Source organism: Callithrix jacchus, chromosome 8 (genome assembly GCF_049354715.1).
Source record: "Callithrix jacchus isolate 240 chromosome 8, calJac240_pri, whole genome shotgun sequence".
Lineage (NCBI taxonomy): Eukaryota > Metazoa > Chordata > Mammalia > Primates > Cebidae > Callithrix > Callithrix jacchus.
In genome coordinates this window covers 119,640,310-119,661,298 of record NC_133509.1, presented here as the reverse complement: position 1 = coordinate 119,661,298, position 20,989 = coordinate 119,640,310, and the positions used below count along the sequence as shown (strand labels likewise).

The 20,989-nt window shown below is 34.9% G+C and overlaps 1 long non-coding RNA gene across 1 annotated transcript in view; it reads right to left on the bottom strand.

The window, feature by feature from the left end:
• Nucleotides 1-18,821, bottom strand: part of LOC118145003 (uncharacterized) — a 67,322-nt gene extending 48,501 nt beyond the window's left edge. Inside the window, exons 1-2 of the long non-coding RNA XR_004730045.1 lie at nt 18,803-18,821; nt 18,226-18,267 (exon numbers count right to left, since the gene is read on the bottom strand). This is a non-coding gene — a long non-coding RNA (uncharacterized LOC118145003). The remainder of the gene's footprint in view (nt 1-18,225; nt 18,268-18,802) is intronic.
• Nucleotides 18,822-20,989: the final 2,168 nt, after the last annotated feature.

Here is a 20,989-nt window from a genome sequence, read left to right as displayed (position 1 = left end):
CAACAGGCAGACAAGTGACAGACCAGGAAGCAATTGCAGAGCCATCAACCTAACAGCCTGTGAAATCTACCCTGACCCATGCTCTCCCACCCAGAGAATATCATCTCTAGATGAAAGCACCTGGGACTTGTCAGTCATCCAGGCCCAGAGAATTAAGAGTTATATTATAATTGTCTCCATTTCATAGCCTTAGTTTCCAATGAACTGGAAAAGTACAAGTCTCAAAAACAATTTGCTTTTTGAAGGACTTCAGCACAGAAACACTGATGTAACTTTTTAAGGTTGTTAAGATGGAAATGCAGAACAAATTGTATTGAATCTTACTAACAAGAATATATATATTTTGGGGGGGGGACGGAGTTTCGCTCTCGTTGCCCAGGCTGGAGTGCAATGGCACAATCTCGGCTCACCGTAACCTCCGCCTCCTGGGTTCAGGCAATTCTCCTGCCTCAGCCTCCTGAGTAGCTGGAATTACAAGCATGCACCACTATGCCCAGCTAATTTTTTGTATTTTTAGTAGAGACGGGGTTTCACCATGTTGACCAGGATAGTCTCGATCTCTTGACCTCGTGATCCACCCGCCTCGGCCTCCCAAAGTGCTGGGATTACAGAATATATTTTATTTTTAATGATTATTTCAACAATGTTATCCAAATAATTGTCCTCATATTACCAGACAATTATACCACTGTAGGGTCATTTTCTATATACACAGTAGGTTTTTACAATACTTTTCTGATTTAACAATACATTTGGTTTAAATCATAAACTGGCAATTCAACAACCTTTGAATCTTAAAGAATAGTAGGTATTTGACATATTGAAAAAGTTCAAGATTATTAAAGAGCAAAACAGTTCATTTTGTTTTTGTTGGTGGTGTGTTTCTCCATCACACCTTGTTAATTTGTTATGAATGCTTTCATTTTTAAGTGTCTTTATTCTAACAGTGACATATCTGATGACAGATCTTCAAAACAAATAGCACAATTTATTAAGATATTAACAAGTTCATCATTAAACAAATCCTCTTTTAATAAGGATGGAAATCATCCCCAGGATAGAGGTCTAAACAACTAAGTATTGCATATGATACAATGTGGCAAATTTGTACCATGGAAGTTGCCCTTCATAGGGAAGAACGCTGTTGGAACTGTCAGGGGGTGACAGGGAGGCATTTAATTAGTGATAAATTATAGCTTACAATTGCATGGCACTTCACACCTAGAAAATATTTTCCCATTTGCTATTAGAATGTCACAATAACTCTATGAGATAGGTAAGCATGCTTTTACTATCTTCATATCTAGATTCTTTCTTTATATGCAGACTCTAGTTCATAGGAATAAGAGACATTACCTTTGAGCACAATCACATCACACTATTAGTAGTGAGCCTGGGGTTTGTGTCAGGCTGTGTTGTTCCAAAGTCTCAGTTTTGTTGTTGTTGTTGTTTTAGTAAACCTTATTAAGTACAGCAGAGTTACCACTGTTGCCACCCAGTAGGCAATTGTCTATTGCCCAATGTGTTTGCATAACTTTCTCATCAAAAGCTTAGCTATTGCTACTGTTTATGAGCTTTACATAGCTATGTTAAATATTTAAACTGTAATCTAGTCTACCTTTTTTTTAAGTAGAAATACCACACACCAGTATCAATTCCTAGGAGGGGAGCATCCTGCATTTGTTACCAATTCCAGGGGAGGATTGTAAATAACTTGCCAGTTTCTGCTTAAATGTCTAAGTCTGACAGGAGGTTTTACACAAACCCAGCTGCCAGAGTATGAACCCAGTAAGAGAAGAGACTTGCACAAAAGTTAGGCAAAGAAATTGTTACAAATAATCAGCAAGAACCAACACAAGACTAGGATTCATAGCAAACTGGTACCCCTAAGGCTCAGGAAGTAACCCAGTGTGGAAAGAGTCTTGTCTGTGCCCAATGTCTTTCAACAGCTGAGTGAAATTATTCTATTCTGTTTTTGTTGTTGTTGTATTTTTTTGTTTTTTGTTGTTTTTTTGAGACAGAGTCTTACTCTGTTGCTAGGCTGGAGTGCAGTGGTATAGTTTCACCTAACTGCAGCCACTGCCTCCCGAGTTCAAGAGATTCTCCTTGAACTCGGGAGGCCTCAGCCTCCCGAGTAGTTGGGACTACAGGCATGTGCCATTATGCTCAGCTAATTTTTGTATTTTTAGTAGAGACGTAGATTACACCATGTTGGCCAGGATGGTCTCAATCTTTTGACCTTGTGATCTGCCCACCTGGGCCTCCCAAAATGCTGGAATTACAGGTGTGAGCCACTGCTCCTGGCCTTCTACTCTGGGCTTTATACCTCAGGTGATGCTTGGGCCACTGAGGTATCACAGTACATTCTTTTTTTTTTTTTTTTTTTAGGAGGGATAAGTACAGAACAAGGCTGTTCTAGACAGTTCTTCCCTTACTTAGAATGTTGCATTTTCAGTACCTTCTGCCTGAAAATTGCAAGAAAGAGTGTATGGGAGACCAAAATATACCACCAAATATAAACAGTTGTTGAGCTGAAGGCATTTAAGAAACAGCAAATACCAAAAAGCCTCATCCTTCTCCTATTTGCTAAGAGCAGGAAATAGATTTAAAAAGAAGAAAGATATTCTGCCCTTCTTTTAATTAGAAGAACAAAAATTAACCACTGAAGACAACTTTAGTCATTTATCATCTGAAGATGATAGCAGAAAAATCTACATAATAAACTTGCGAACATGGTGAAACTCGATCTCTACTAAAAAGGCAAAAATCAGCTGGGCGTTGTAGTGTACGCTTGTAGTCCCAGCTATTTGGGAGGCTGAGGCAGGAGAATCTCTGGAATTTGGGAGGTGGAGGTTGCAGTGAGCCAAGATGGCACCACTGCACTCCAGCCTGGGTTACAGAGCAAGACTCAAATTAAAAAATAAAAAAGGCAGCTTAAAGTGCACTCTTGGTACAGGTAAAGTTTTCTTCAAGGATTTGTCACCTCTCTTTTTTTGTGTCCTAGACAAATTTTCGTATTAGCCAAATGTGCCTTTCATGTATCTTTATCTTCTTTCCTCACACGTGTACAATGTGATAACTCCACTAACTCTGCCTCTGTTCTCAAAGGTGGCAGAATGATGATGCTACCGTCATTATACTGGTGTTCCAAAGTACAAAAATCCCTTCAATTCCTTCTGAGTGCAGCCAGCTGACATTTCCTGACTCCAGTCACACACAAACATGATTTAACTGTCTTGTGTTTTGCTTTCTCAAATCCTATTGTCCTCACTTCATTATCCATTTATTCTCAATCTGGATGAAAATTTCTTAAGCTACATCTTTATAGCAGCATTTTCCATATACACTTTTTTCTTAATTAATATTTATTATGTTTTTCTGATATATGGTATAGGTTGGTCGTATCTACAAATAATATAAAATATACTCACTGAGTCTTTAGAAGTATGTAAATCAAGCATAAGTAACATTGCTTAGGTGGTAGGAGAAGAGGGAAAAGGAAGGGGAGGCTGAGAACACTGAAACCCTATCCCTCAAATAATAAATGGAGGATTTCCTCTCTTCCACAGAATCACCCTTTCTCTCACACCTTATTTCCTTGCAGCTAATAAACACTAATGAGATAGCAGTGCTTGTGCAAGTCTGTGTTATACAGCTGTTCTTTCTCACTTTGACGTCTCCAGTTACTGACTTACCTCTCTCATTACATGTGCTCACTCTACCCCTCCTCACATCACCTTTTGCCATTCATTCTTATCCCTATGATACACCTTTGTCTCTCTCTCTCTCTCTCTCTCTCTCTCTACTTCTATCTCTTGCTCTCACCCAAAGATAAAGCAAGCAGAACATGTGAACTCCATTTTTATCACCCAAGAAAAGACTGCCACATGAATGATTTATTGATAGATAGATAGATAGATAGATAGATAGACAGACTGACTGACTAAGAGAGTGTCATAATCCTTCTAAGTTTGAAATGCTTAGCCAGAAAGTTAATAGCTGGAGCACAGCATGGGACCTATTGACCCTATTGAATTCTAAGAATGGTATTATAATTTCAGGATTTTTTCTTTCTTTTTTCCCCCAACATGAAAATAGTTGGTGTAACTGCTTTGAAAAATAATGATGTCTTCTTAGAGGTGTTCTCTTTGAAAATCTATACTCAGATTTACAAAACCATTCCTGTCTCAAGGAAACTTCTGGCAGCGTTTTTGATAAAAAGAAAAAAAAGTAAAATGTGAAACTTCCTCAACCAAAGGTAGAACAGTGACTTCAGGTCTCTACTTTGAGATGCTTTCTAAAGAATAGCAAGACCTGGGAGAAATTTAATATAGACCCATAATTTGCAACAAAGTTTTTGCTAGTTTGAAACCATAAGGTTCAAAATAACAGGAAATAGCATACTGCTATCTAAGTTTTAAAACTCTTATTTAATTAGAATTTAATCCATCTGTTTATAATTCATTGACTCTGTACTCTTCAAAACATTGTTTGCTGAGGGTGATAGTGAATCCAAAAAGACTTCAAAGCCGTTTTTTTAAACTAGAAATTTAAGGGTTGCCAAGAATAAAAACATTCTACACCACACAAATTCTTATTTTGCTCCCAGCTAGAATTTTGGAAGGTGTAATTCTGCTCTAAGAATGCCATAACCAATGCATTTATTCAGGCTGCTTTCCCTGTGTGGTTGATGGCATTGTTTACGTGGATTAGAAAACTTTCTGCTTCTTTCCAGTAAGTATAACCCAAAAGGAGTAAAATGCAACTTCATCACTTTTAACATTTTGAAGATGGAATTAGGTCTGACCTTTCTTAGTGGACAGAATTTATTTTGTTCTCCCTTCAAAGAAAGCATTTGGCAGGAGCTAACATACAGAAAAGACAAAAAAGACATTAAACACTAAAGATATGAACTAAATGGTTAGAGGGTAATTTGCAGATCTTGCTGACAAGAGATACACATGATAGTGGGAAACAGCAGAGAGGTTTCAGATTAGTTGTATGATGAAGGAGATGTTCTCAGAGGGCCTTGCAAATGTTTTCCCCCTTTTCCAAAGTATGATCATATTGGAGTTCTTGTACAAGGGTTCTCAAAGTTCAGGGAACTGATGATCTCAGGATATCCTATTGTTTTCTGATGCAAGAACATCTAATGATCATGAAACTGAAGAAAACATTTGTCAATTTGAATGATGCACAAATCAGGATAAGAGAATACATTTATATTAAAAATACATAATTATGTCTTACTTCTGATCCTTTCATAGAGCATTACTTAAGGATCATCTATACTTTGAGAATTTTTGCTTCCTAATCTTAAAGTAGCCCTTACTCTGTGGCAACAGAAGTTTCTGTTTCCCTAAAGATAATTAGTCCAGGTAGACTCCAGTACTTAAGACCTTGGCAACGTTGAATTTACTTTAGATAATTGCAATAAATTTTTGTCCATATGGTATTTCCTGAAAGCTACAGTGATCTCAGATAAATAAGAATTTAATTTTGTCTAAATCACAATCTTCATTACAATGAACCATGTCCTGGCATTCCCTTGCTCTTATCAAATTAAATTTTACATGATAATCAGGGGGTTATTTTCCTATTTATAACAGCTTTTTTGAGATATAACTTACCTATCATAAAATTCATTGTTTTAAAGTTACATTTTAATGTTTTTTAGTATATTAACAGTGTTCTGCAATGATAACCATTATGAAATTTTAAAATATTTTCATCACCCTCAAAAGAAACATCATAATCATTAGTATTCACTCCCCATTTCCTTTTTCCTCCAAGCTCTAGTAACCACTAATCTATTTTCTGACTTTATCTATTTGCCCATTTTGGATTTTTAACTTAAATAGAATCATATAATATGTGGCCTGTTGTGATTAGCTTTTTCCTTTGGCTTAATGTTTTCAGTTGATCTATGTGGTAGCTTATAGCACTTCACTCCTTTCTATTACTGAATATTACTCTGTTGCATAGAAATAGCACATTTTGTTTAGCTATTCATTAGATGGGTATTTAGGTTGTTTTTACTTTTTGGCTATTATGAATAATGCTGCTATGAACATTTGTATACAAGTTTTTGTGTGAATATTCATTTTCATTTCTCTAGGGTAGCAATTTAGGATAAAAATTGCTGGGTAATGTAGTAACTATATGTTCAGTATGTTGAGGAGCTGCCAAACTATTTTCTGAAGAGATTGCACCACTTTCCATCAGCAACATGAGAGTTCTAATCTCTCCGCATTCATGTGGCACTTGTTAGTGCCCCATTTTTTAATTACAGCCACTCCAGTGGATGTGAAGTGGGATCTTATTGTAGTTTTAGTTTATATTTCCTAATAACTAATTATTTTAAGCATCTCTTCATGTGCTTATTGTCATTTGTTTATCTTCTTTGAAGAAATATCTATTCAAATTATTGTGTTTTTTAAATTGTATATTTGTCTTCTCATTGTGTAGTAGAAACTATTTATATTTTCTTGATAATAGAACATAATAATATAGACGATTTCAAATGTTTTCTCTCATCCTGTGTGTTCTTTTCAATTTGTTTTTCTGACAGTGTGCTTTGAAACACAAAAGTTTCAATTTTGATAGGGCCAAATTTGTAAATTTTTTTCTTTTGTTGCTATGATTTTGCATTCATATGAACTAAACCATTGCCTTAATCAAGGTCATAAGGATTTACTCCTATGTTTGCTTTAAAACTCATATAGTATTAGCTCTTACAGTTAGGTCTACAATTTTTTTTGAATTAATTTTTGTCTGCCATATAAAGGAGGAGTATAACCTCATTCCTTTTCATGTGGCTGTCTAGTTGTATAGCATTATTTGTTAGTAAGACCATGTTTAGAGATACAACATACAGAATATCTGGGACACAGTTATAGCCAAGTAAAAAAGAAAGTTTATGGTGCTACATGCCCACATCGAAAAGTTAGAAAAATCTCAAATTACCAACCTGACACTACACCTAGAGGAACTAGAAAAACAAGAGCAAATCAACCCTGAAGCTAGCAAAAGACAAGAAACAATCAAATCAGAACTTAACTGAGAGAAATTGAGATGAAAAATAGCATGCAAAAAATAAACAGAACCAAATGTGGGCTTTATAGACCACTAGCTAGACTAATAAAAGAAAGAGAAGATCCAAATAAAAACAATCAGAAAGGACAAGGGGGACATTACTACCAACTCCACTGAAATAAAAAAAACCTTCAGACACTATTATGAACACCTCCATGCATCCAAACTAAAAAGCTACAAGAAATTGATAAATTATTAGAAATGTACAACTTCTCAAGACTGAGCCAGGAAGAAACTGAACTAGACCAATAATGAGACCCCAAATTGAATTAATAATCATAACAAATTCTACTAACCTGAAAAAGTCCAGGACTGATGGATTCACAGCTAAATTCCACCATATGTGAAAAGAAGAGACAGTGCATTCCTACTGAAACTATCAAAAAAATTGAGGAGGAGGAACTCCTCTCTAACTTATTCTAGGAAGCCAGCCCTATTCTGATACTAAAACCTGACAGAAACACAACAGAAAAATAAAATTTTAGGCCAATATCTTTGATGAACATAGATTTGAAATTTCTCAACAAAATGCCAGCAAAGCAAATCCAGCAGCACATCAAAACTCTAATCCACCACAATCAAGTAGCTTTATTCATGGCAAGGTTGGTTCAACATATACAAATTAATAAATTATTCATCACATAAACAGAACTAAAAACCGAAAATATAATTTACCTCAATAGGTAAAGAAAGACTTTTAATAAAACAACATTCCTTCATCTTAAAAACTCTCAACAAAGTAGGAATTGAAGAAACATTTCACAAAATAATAAGAACCGTCTATGACAAACCCACTGGCAACATCATACTGAGTGGGCAAAAGCTGGAACTATTTCCCTTGAAAATCAGAAAAAGGCAAGAATGCTCACTCTCACCACTCCTATACAATGTAGTACTGGAGGTCCTCACCAGAGTAATCAGGCAAGAGAGAGAAATAAAATGCATTCAAATAGTAAGAGAGGAAGTCTAACTATCTGTTTGTAGATCATATATGTATATATTTTTGCCTAGGAAACCCCAGATTTTCTGACCCAAAGCTCCTAGATATGATGAACAACTTCAGCAAAGTTTCAAGATACAAAATCAAGTACAAAAGTCAGTAGCATTTCTATACAGCAACCACATCCAAGCTGAGAACCAAATCAAGAATGCAATCCTATTCACAATAGCCACAGAAAGATAAGACATCTAGAAATATGGTTAACCAAGAGGTGAAAGGCCTCTATAATGATAATTACAAGAGAATGCTACAAGAAATCAGAGATGACACAAACAAATGGAAAAACATTCCATGCTCATGGATACAAAGAATCGATATTGTTAAAATGACCATATTTCCCAAAACAATTACAGATTTAATATTATTCTTATCAAATTACAAACAGCATTCTTCAAAGAATTAGAAAAACTATTCTAAAATTCATATGAAACCAATAAAGAGCCTAAATAGCCACAGCAATCCCAAACAAAAGGAACAAAGCTAGAGACATCACATCACCTAATTTCAACGTATACTCAAGACTACAGTAATCAATACAAGCATACTGGGGGAAAAGAAAAACATATAAACGAATGAAACAGAATAAAAAGCCCAGAAATAAAGCTGCACAACCGTAACCATCAAGTCTGACAAAGTTGACATAAACAAGCAATAGAGAAAGAATTCTCTACTCAAGGAACATTGCTGGAATAACAGGGTAGCCAAATGTAGAAGATTGAAACTGGATGCCTTCCTGACACCATATAAAAAATCAACTCAAGTTGAATTAAGGCCTTAAAAATAAAACCTTATACTAAAAACCCTTAAAGAAAATCTAGACAATACTATTCTGGATATAGGGCCTAGTAAAGATTTTGTGATGATGACACCAAAAGCAACTGCCACAAAAAACAAAAGTTGAGAAACAGGACCCAATTAAACTAAAGAACTTCTGCACAGCAAAAGTAACTATCAACAGAGTAAACAGGCAACCTACAGAAAGTCCTAAAAGTTCACCAATTTTGTATTTTGGGAGAAAATATTTGCAAACTATGCATCCAACAAAGGTCTAATCTCTAGAATTTATAAGCAACTTAAACAAATTTGCAAGCAAAAACCAAACAACCCAATTAAAAAGTGGGCAAAGTTCATGAAGAGGCACTTTTCAAAAGTGTCTTACAGGCAGCCAACAAGCATATAAAAAATGCTCACCATCACCGATTTTTAGATAATTGCAAATGAAAACCACAATGAGATACAATCTCATACCAGTCAGAATGGCTATAATTAAAAAGGCAAAATACAGGCCAGGCGCGGTGGCTCACGCCGGTAATCCCAGCCCTTTGGGAGGCCGAGGCGGGTGGATCACGAGGTCAAGATATCAAGACCATCCTGGTCAACATGGTGAAACCCCGTCTCTACTAAAGATGCAAAAAATTAGCGGGGCACGGTGGCACGTGCCTGTAATCCCGCTGCTCCAGAGGCTGAGGCAGGAGAATTGCCTGAACCCAGGAGGCGGAGGCTGCGGTGAGCCGAGTTCGCGCCATTGTACTCCAGCCTGGGTAACAAGAGTGAAACTCCGTCTCAAAAAAAGAAAAAAAAAAGTCAAAATACAAATATAACAAATGCTGGTGAGGTTGCAGAGAAAACAGAATGCTTATATGCTGCAAATAGGAATGTAAATTACTTCAGGAATTATGGAAAGCAGGTTCGCCATTTCTCAAATAACTTAGAATTGCCTTTAACCCAGCAATCCCATTATTGTTCCAAAAAGACACATACATATGTATATTCATCACAGCATTGTTCACAGCAGCAAAGACATGAAATCATCTAAGTGCCCATCAACAGTACACTGGACAAAGAAAATGTTGCACATATATAGCATGAAATACTACACAGTAATAAAAAGAAATAAGATTATGTCCTGTGCAACACCATGGGTGGAGCCAGTGGCCAATATTCTAAGAGAAATAATACAGGAACGGAAAATCAAATACTGCATGTTCTCACATGCAGTGGGAGCTAAACATTGACTAGACATGAACATGGAGAAGGGAAAAATAGACACAGAGATCTACTTGACAGATGAGCGTGGGAGAAGCATGATCATCAATACACTATTACATAGTATGTTATTTCCTGGATAATAAAACAATCTGTACACCACATCACTCTTACATGCAATTTACCTATATTAACAAACCCTGAAAACTGTAGCCCTGAAACTAAAATAAGAGTTAAGAAAAAAAAGACCATGAGACACTGTTTTCTGAAGTCCATTGGCCAAAAATGTGTGGGTTTATTTCTGTACTCTCAATTCTGTTCCATTTATTTATACGTCTGTTTTTCTGCTAATACCACACTTACTTAACTGTTATAGCTTTATAGTTTTTGATTTGGGAAGAATGATTCCTGCAACTTTGATTTTGTTCCTTTTTAAAAAGTTTATTGGCTATTCTCGGTCTTTTGCAATACTATGTGAATTTTAGAATTAACTTGTCTATTTCTGCAAGAAAATACACTGGAAAATTTGAAATAGATTGTTTTTTAACCTGTAGTCAAGTTTTAGGAGTATTGCCTTCTAAACAATATTAAGTTTTCTCTTTCAGAAGATGCTTAACCTTTTTAAATAAGTTTTCTTTAGTTTCTTTCAATATGTTTTGTAGTGTTTAGTATAGGAATCCTGCAACTTTTTTTGCTGAATTTATTCATAAGCATTTTATTATCTTTACTATTATTTGATTTTTTTCATAACTTTGTATGTGTTCTTTTTAGTATAAAGAAAATAGATTTTACTAAGTATTAATTTACCCTTATTAAAGTTAACATATTAACTTCACATCATGCAACTTTATTGAAATCATTTAGTAGCTATAATCATTTTTTGTTGATTCCTTAAGATTTTCTACATATAGTCATGTTATCTGAGAAGAGAAATCGTTTTACTTGTTATTTTCTATCATGTCTGGCTTTTCTTTCTTTTTCTTGCCTAAATCCCTTAGCTAAAGTCTCCATTGCAATTTTGAATAGAAATTCTAAAAATGAACATCTTTGTCTTATTCCTGAGCTTAGGGAGAAAGCTGTCAATCTTTCATTATTAAATACAATACAATCTGTGGGCTTTCATAAATGTCCTCTATCATATTGATGATATATCTATTTATAGCTTTTTTAGTTTTTCTTATATTATGAAAGCAGGCAGAAATTAATAATTTGTTATATCTCCTTTTCTTCTTGGTTATTCAAAACAAAAATTGACCAATTTTATTGATACTTTCAAAAAAACTAACTTTTAGGTTTGCAAATTTCTTTATTGTTTTTCTCATATTCATTTTATTTATTACTGCTATGATTTTTACTGTTTTCTTCTTTCTACTTGCTTTGGGTTCTATTCCCATTTCTGGAATTAAACTTACTATTCAAATAGATCTCTCCAGAGAACTTTTAAAGAATAAATGATGAATAAATGAAGACTGACTACTTAGAGATCTGATTGCTAATCCTCTTGTACCAATTCCTTTTATGGTAATGCTGGGTGGCAGGGAAAGGTAACAATAACATAGTCAACAATTAAAATTGAAGAGAATGAATGTCATAATATTTAGTAGGTAGTATGCTGTGAAGGTTTGCAAGACAGCAAAGAATTAGGTCTTACAGGGTCTTTTATTTTTAACCAGATATCTGTACTCTAAAAAGACCTATCTATTTTGGATGTCATGAACTGAGCATCTTATTCCTGCTGCTTTCTGATCTTCACTGTGCCCCTCTCACCATCAGAGATATTTTATTTCAGATCTAGATTTTCTTTTAATAGCTTCCCTTCACTTTGTTTCTAGCTTCTGCCAAATGGAAGCCAATGTCAGAGCAATACCTAGTATAGAAAGAAAGAAAAAGCAGACCAATCAACCACAATAGATTGTAAAGCTGAGAAAAATTTGAATTAGATTTTTACTGATAGTCAATGCTAAGAAATACAAATAAAAAATTTTTTTAAACTTTGAAAATTTTCTATTATGTGATTTATTATGTCTTTAAAATATCTAGGAATATAATGGTAATTCATGGTTCTGTAAACAAACATTTTTTTTGTTTCAACAGGAAATAGTAAAGAAAATAAAACAACAAAGTTTTTTTTAAAACAAAAGCAAATCTTAACAAATATATTAGTACTTGGCTCAAGAAAGTGCCTAGAAATAAAATTATTGAATCCATATGGCTCTTTTGGTAAATAAGTAATTATATAAATAAATATACACACACATATAAATCCATAACATAAATGACATAAAACATAAATTATTGTATTATACCCTTCATGTTGCTATGATAAAATACTATAGACTTGGTAATTTATAAACAACAGAAATTCATTGCTTACAGTTCTGGGGCTGGAATTCCAAGATCAAGGGAACTGCAGGTTGACAGGTTGATGATGACCTAGCCTCTGCTCCCAAGATAGCACCCTATAGCTGTGTCCTCCAAAGGGAACAAATGCTGCTTCCTTACGTGGAAGAATAGACACAAGTGGAAACCCCCTCAAGCCCTTTTATAAGACATCAATCTCAATGCAGATGAAGTCCTCATGGCCTTATTACCTCCTAAAAGGCCTCACCTTTTTATTTTGTTGAGTTGGGAATTTAGTTTCAATGTGAATTTTGGAAAGGACACATAAATACTCACATTATAGCAGTGATCCAGTGGCCAAATGAACTGAAAACATTTTTCCTGACTCATATTTATTGCAATACTTAGAACATTTTCCAATCCATATATTCTCCACAAAGATGTATCCAGACATATGTGAAAATAGAGAAAATAATCTGCTAAAATGATGTAAAATAGATATTATAAACTACATTTTAATAGGCTGCTGAATTACTTTTTTCTTAACTATAAAATATTATATAGTTTTATTATAAATTTCTTGAAAATCAATACCTTTGAAACTAATCATCAAAATGAAGGTATAAATAGCTCTAAGGAAGAAGGTGTGTGGAAGCAGAACTGCATAGCACTGGATTTATTATAGTGGGAAGGATAGGAGAAAGGAATATGTTAATTTCTTATGGAAACACTCTGAGAAGGATGTGCCATCCAGGGAAGACTGTCTCTAGGTAAAATCAGAAAGCATAAGGTTGATTTTCTTGATAAATAATTTGATGAACAGTCCCAGATAATAGAGAAATGTAGTCAGAGGATTATAAAAAGAGTTGATAGTAAATTTATTTTGTCTTATAAGCATAAAAAATCATTATTTTCATGTTAATTATTAGAATATAATATTCATTACCTAAAGTAAAGGATAGTTTTATTTTTCTGTAGCTAATACGTGCTCTTATTATTTGAATTTTCAGTCTGCTTTACTAATGCCTGAATATTTTACCATGTGCAATTTGTTTTAAGTATGACTGTTATAGAGGATCTAGAACAGAAAAATTAAAAATCTAGGTTTTAGAATGTCTAATATTAAAGGACTTTAAAGAAAAATAAATAAAACAAAATATACAACAAAAATTCTCAGCAAATTGACACAAGAACAGAAAATGAAATACCACATATTCTCACTCATAGGTGGCTGTTGAACAATGAGAACACATGGACACAGGGAGGGGAGCACTACACATTGTGGTCTGTTGGGGAGAATAGGGGAGGGACAGCAGGGGGTGGGGAGTTGGGGAGAGAAAGCATGGGGAGAAATGCCAGATATAGGTGAAGGGGAGGAAGGCAACAAATCACACTGCCACGTGTGTACATATGCAACTATCTTGCATGTTCTTCACATGTACCCCAAAATCTAAAATGCAATTAAAAAAAAAGAAAAAAAATTGGAAAGAAAAGTTGAAATTTTAGTGGATAGTAAATTCATCAGTTTGGGCAGGCTTCATCAGTCACAAAACTCAGTTAAAGTGGAAGAGAGAATGAGTGATTTTTAAACATTCCCATTGCTTCTTGTTTTGCTCTTCCCTGCTATCTCATATTTCACCTTCCTTCATGTCTCCCTCCTTTTGGTGAACATGGTAGTATTTTGATGCCACTAACATACTTCTAGTCCGAGTATTCATACCTTAAGCTTCATTTTACACCTATAAATTGTGGAGAGAAGTGATATAACAGAACTTTCTCATGGAAGAGGCAGCAGGCTTAGAAAGATCATTTTCAACATTTTATTCTTTAAACAAAATTTTGCATGAAATGTTATCTTTCTTTTCAAAACAATTTGGTGTTTCTAGTGAGTGTCCTGGGCCAATTGTAATATTAGCTAATGGAAGAAAAACGATCGGTAAGTGAAAAATTATGTCAGTTTTACTGAGAAATAGGACAAAATCTTATCCTTTCAAAAGCTCCTAAGTGCAAAATTAGGGAATATAATAGACTTGAATGCAAACAGCCTCCAGCTCAAACTGGATACACTTGTACATTACCAGATGAATTTTAAGGCCAGGCCTACAGACTCAAAGTGAGGTCAAATTGAAAATTCTGAACGTGGTTAATACTCTGAGCCTAGGTAACTTATTCAAGGTTACATGTATATGAACGTTTCCTGAATGCATGAATGAGCTACTTAACTATTGATCTAAGATCAAACACAATAAACATGAGCATTTTTCCCCTTTGTCAATAGGTTATGAGTGACTAATTTAATAGGAATTATTTTACTTAATCCTACAATAGTGAGGCATTAAAACATTGATCATTAGAATTTATCTTGTATTGATATATATTTCAGTTGGCAGAGAGAGTTTCAAAACTGAGAAGAACCATATAATCTTTAATGATTTTCTATGCGGACCAACAGGATACTTCATAATTATATAATACTAGAATTTGGCTTTAACTCAGCTAAATTAATAATTAAATTTACTCAACTATTTTATATATTATACAAATTTTAATACATTAAAAACAAGGATAAATGTCAAGAAATTTTGCAACAATAAACTTTCAAATACTTTTTTGAAATATATCTTTGAGTATAGTTAAACAGTCCTATTTATTCAAATCTTGCTAGATTTTGTATTAGGAAACTCCCAAATACCAGAATAACCAAATGTTTTCATCAGTTTTGACTGTATTCCAATCATTTATAAAGATAAACTGCAAAAACACACATACACACACACACACACACACACTCACATACACACACACACACATGCATACACAGAAACATGAATATATACATACATTCTAAAGCTATCAGATAATGGGAAAAAAAACCTGTATTATCTACATTTCACCAATAGTATCAAGCAATTTTTTTTTCTTTTTTTGAGATAGGGTCTTATTCTGTTGCCCAGGATAGAGTACAGTGGCATGATCATGGTTCATAGCAGCCTTGACCTCCAGGGCCCAAGTAATCCTCCCACCTCAGCCTCCTGGGTAGCTGGGACCACAGGTGTGTGCCACCACTCCCAGTTAATTTTTTTGTAAAGACAGAGTTTTGTCATGTTGCCCAGGCTAGTGTCAAACTCTTTAGCTCAAGCAGTTCTCCCACCTTAGCCTCCCAAAGTGCTGTGTTTACAGATATAAGCCACTATGCTCAGCCAACAAGCACTTTTGAAAATGTTTTAATAATTATTATTATATGAAACTGAGGGGACTTTCTTGAGTGAAACTCTCCTGATAAAGATTTTATGAAAGAATTTAGTAATGAACTTTCAAGAGTACCCTGCTACATTCATGTTTCAGAGTTTTAAGTCATCCTGTTTGGTGATGTGGCTTGGAAAACAGGAAACAAGCATAATTTTCACTCATGGCATTTTTCCTGATGTTTGAGGTTTAGAAGACCAGAGCATACGCATATCCTTTGCCCAAGGCTACATCAAAAAATCTAAGAATAATGGGAGTGAACGTTACTACCAAGTCAGTTTAAAATGTCTTCAAGATAGAAAAGATGCATTCTAATTCGGGAATGAAGTCTGTATCTGAGTACCCAACTTTAATGCAATATAATTCTAAGTTTGATGAGTTTTAAGTATAATCTAGTCTGACCTCTTCATGCTCTTTTTGAACAAACAGATCTGTAGAGTGGATTCATAATTGACCTTTAGCCACACAGCATTCACTGGCAGCACTGGTCAATGTCTCATTGGCCCTGTTTGCCATGAAAGTATAGAAGGCCTGAGAGTCAACCGGTAAGAATTGAGTTCAGGACTTGACCAAAGAGTAAAGCTGCAAGGGCTTTTTGTTTGTCTGTTTTTTCCAGGAGCTAGGTTCTAAATTCAGTTTATAAGAATTAAATTAAGTAATATCAAAATTAGCCTAGAAAATTCTTTTCAGTCATCCAGAATGAACGGCATTCATTAATAAATCTAATTTGGCCAGTTTTTCTTCCAGCATTGAAAGAGGTCACAATATCTTCGGTAAATATAAGATGAAGTAATTGATAAGGCTTTAAAAAACACTGTACAAAAAATGCAAGCTTTTTTGGATGATTGGTGTGTTATTTTTTTGTATGATTGGTGCATTATTTTGTTGACTATTGTTGACTTCAGTTTTTTTCATCTCTAATTTCTTTTATTTTTAATACACTGGTTTTTAAGCTTACTTTCTAAAGAAGAATGTAATCATATTAAAAACATAGTGATACCCAGGTATAATTAAAATAGTAGGGGGTTTCATGAATGACTAGCACTGTAGGCTTTGATCTTTATCATCTCTGTATGCCCCATTACACCAAGTAAATAGAGCAACCCAATGTATGTTTATTATGTGATTAATATAATATTGACTTAATTATTAAATGGTGGATATTGACAGTAGGTTAAAAATTTCCCCTCAATCTTATTGCATTTAATTATTTAAATTATTTTCACCACATTTATATTTCTATTTAAATCTCTTCCCTATAAAGTCAGAGAAAACCAATTTTATTTTAAGAATATTAATGTTTGCACACAAAGACACACACACAAACACATTTATACACTTACATACATATGTACATATGAATATAACAAACTTTCATTAAGCTGTTTAATTTCACATTGTAAACCACTGATTAAGTGACCTCAAATCTATTAGGTCATAGGTATGATCGAATTACAAATAAACAATAGGAAGATGAAAGCCAGAAGACAGATGTAAACAGCTAGATGGCATCCAACATGTCAATTACAGTAGTGAAATGTAGTTATTGTGTGAAGTATTGCAAATCAGGATTATTCTTTCCCCCAAAACAGAAACCAAACAAATTTTTTTCCATTTGTAGCAAAAACCTGTTTGTATATCAAAATATAAAATTGCTATACAAAATATGGCAATTTAATAGCCATCTAGTACCAGCAATATAGAACCAGCTATGGGCAGAGTATGGCATACTGAACACTGCAGTGACTGATACCATACTCATAAAAAGTAACATCCATGTTGCAGTCAATTACCAGTTATTTTGTGTTGTTACTCAGAAAAACCTTTGTTTTCCAAATATAGGGCAGACATTTAAGTTTGGATTCTAGGGATTGTGTTTGAGTGTTCAAAATATTTCAGAGGCACTCACTCTGGCAGCCAAATCATCAGGTGGGAAAATCCATAATTAGATTAAGGTTGTTTTTAGAAGCTGACAGACAGTTACTTTCATTAAGTTATACTGTTGTAACTGAGCAAGTTAGAAGGAATGCGCCATGCTCTGAATTCCAAATTAGAGCCCTTTGTTAATTAGCTGGCGACCAAGAGACAGCTACCGCTCAAAATTCTCTCAGCCCCGAGGTAGGGGCCTGATTATCTTTTATAACTTGATTTAGATAGGGGAGAGGAGTACCTAGCTGAAGCAGAATTTTACAGAGGCAGAAAAGTAGGTTTGAGGAAGGGGCTGCAGGCACAGGTGGTTTCCATACAATTACCAAGAAGGGGAGTAAGGATCAGGCTCCTCTACACAATGATCAAAGGGACACTTTTTTCTTACAGTAGGAGGGGGGAGGTATGCCAAGCAAGATGTGGTTACGAACGTTACACGTGTTAAGAACAGTATGCTTCAATGTCTCTAAGTGCAGAATGACCCAGTTATGCACCCAAAGGGGCTGCAGTAAGGAGGGGGAAGCCAGGTTGGAGTTTGCAGCCAACATGGAGTCAGTTATGCTAGCCCAGGGTTGGCTATTACCATACCCCACCCAGTGAAGCTCAAAATTGAGAACAATTCCTTCACTCACCTAGTACGAAATTTTCTTCACTGAGGTCTCACTAGCTGGAGCCTGTTAAAAACCACACCAGAAAAATTCTCTTATTGCAGACCAGTCATTCCTTTAATAAGGCTGAGCAAATCATTGAGCTAATTTAGCAAATTCACATATTTTATAGTTGTATTCTTACAATATAAATGGACCAAATAAATACTGCCTTGTCCTTGACAGATCATATTCTCTGCTCCTGTTTTCAGAATTCTTTTTCCCTCAGAGTTGCAAAGACTACAGTAAATGCAACACAGTTTAGCATGTGTGATGTGTTTACATAGAGGTGAGGCACTTTCGCAGATTAAAGATGAGATACAGATTATTGCCCAGGACAACATCCCTGCTTCTATGTGGAGGCTCTAGTGGCATTCAAATAGTTGCTCAGAGTGTTTCCTCCTGTGAGGTCTCTTTATCATATCTATTTGAACAGAGTTTTCATGTATTACACACTCATTTTGACTAGAAATTAGAAAACAAAAATAGCAAACAATAATTTATTTTGGAAATGAGTAAAAGAAAAACAGAGTATCAATTCAGGAGAGAAAAAAAGACGTACCTTATAGCAGTAGTAATGCTTGGCAAATAAATGTTAATCTGAGTTGTAGGAGCTTGGTTAGGGTGGTGGGAGAAGCTATAGGGAAATATGCAAACCTTCTTGAAATATCAGAAGGTTTTGCAAAGCTTTAGGGGAGAATAAACTGAAGGCAGCTGTTTTCCTACCCTGAAGCAAAGGGTGAGGAATAGGTACAAGAGAATGTAGGGAAGTTTATCTAAATAGGCTTGTTTACCATGTTGTTCAGAAACTGACCTTTGACCATCCATTTGTGTGACTGCTCCCTGTAAGGAGGAACAATAATGTTAATTACCTGCAGATTGTGTTTGCTCCAGGCTTTTGGCATTATGTCCATACTAAATAAAAGCAAGCAGCTCCAGCTTATCCGGACTGCTGCTCACTCTTCAGCAGTTCCCTAGCCAATCTTACACTGCATACCTGTGTCTGAGTACGCCTTTCATCCATCACTGGGCCAGGGGCTGCTGGACAGACACAGCACTGAATAGCTTACTAACTGTTTAGGCTATCTAAAATGATTCCTTAAGAAGAAAAAAAGTAAAACAGAGACAGACTCCTTGGAGAGTATCAATTTATTGATAATGGAAAACAAAAAGCATAGATGTAGATGTGATCAATAAAAGGAAATGATATTATGACTCTTCATTGAATTGAAGGTGATTTTGAGAGTGAATCAGCAGTTGAGCCTAAAGGATAAATTCAGCACAGGTCTTCTTCTGCAAGGCAGTGGAGCTGAGTAGAAAACAATTGATGTTCTTAAAAATAAGCCGGACTCATTCATTTCTTATTCTTTAATTCTAGTTCATTTTGGTTTTACTGTCATTTCATTTAATGCTGATTTTATTAAATATAGGGGAAAGATTACACACATCTTAGGTCAAATAAATTCCTTGACTCCGTAATTAGATCAGTTGGATTTTACTCTATTCCCCAAATACAACAAAGAGTATATATTTAACTTAAAAACGACTTGTGTATGTCATCCTGAAAGGAATGCAGCCCCAAATCATATTGAATGCACACTGAGACATGGAAATTAAGTCATAATAGTTAAGAAACAAATTTTTCTACATAAAAGAATTAGTTTGCCTTACTTTTTCTTTTCAATTGAGTTAACACAACTTTTGGGGAATGTTATGGAGAATACATGGTTTTGATTTCCAATGTCACTTATTCATAATAACCATTGAACCAGGACTATGTGGCTCTCTGAAATAACTATCATGTTTGCTATCACCAGGAGTTAGGATGGTGTCTTCCAGCTAGAACTTTTAGATATTGTCAGTTTTCCAAAGCAACAAGCAAACTCATTCTCATCCCTTATTTGTTGGAAGTTGTTGCCATTTCTAACCAGCCCACACTTGGTATAGTCAGAATAACATTCTACCTGTCTTTTCCCTTACACCTTTCCCTTAAATCCTTGTTTCATTTGCTTCTTTGCTAAACAGGTTTGTCTTAATTCCTTGTTTTTGTGTTTTTTCAACCTTGTTACTAACTTCATAACCTTAAGACCCAGGATATCAATGTATGATATAGAGATTTTGACATATGCTTACTCTTCACAATTGTATTCCAATTGCCAAATCGAATTTGATGCCTAGCCATCTACCCCCAAAGCCCACCAGGCAACAGGCACTTTGCGAACCCAAAGGACCAGTACCAAGCTAAAACGTGATTCTCAGACTTGCAATTTGCAGCCAACCAGGGACATAAATAGCACATCCCTTTGGGTTTCAGAAAATAAGGACACATCCCGTGTGCAATTAGAATAGCTCCTTACATTTAGAAAACACTTTTTACTGCTACCATTGTAACAGCCCTATTTACAAATAAAAAGGACAGAATTTTCCTTTGGCTGCTAAAAATTTAAAATTTCTCACTTGGGTGGCTGCAATCTAGATTGATCACATCTACTATACTTTTTCTTCTGGGATGAATAGTGTTTCATAAAATGCTTCCTTATATGTGATAAAACCAAAGCCGATTTACAGAGGACCCAAGACAGAAAGTTCAAACCAGGTTTCTCCCAAGAAAGAAAAAAGGAGATAGACTGTGAACTGAAGTAGTAATGTACAATTGAGGTGGCTCTTTGAAGAAAGTAATCAAATATATGAATGCATTATATAGTAAGCATTTAAGGAGGCCAAGCCAAGGGATGAACAGTACTGAAAA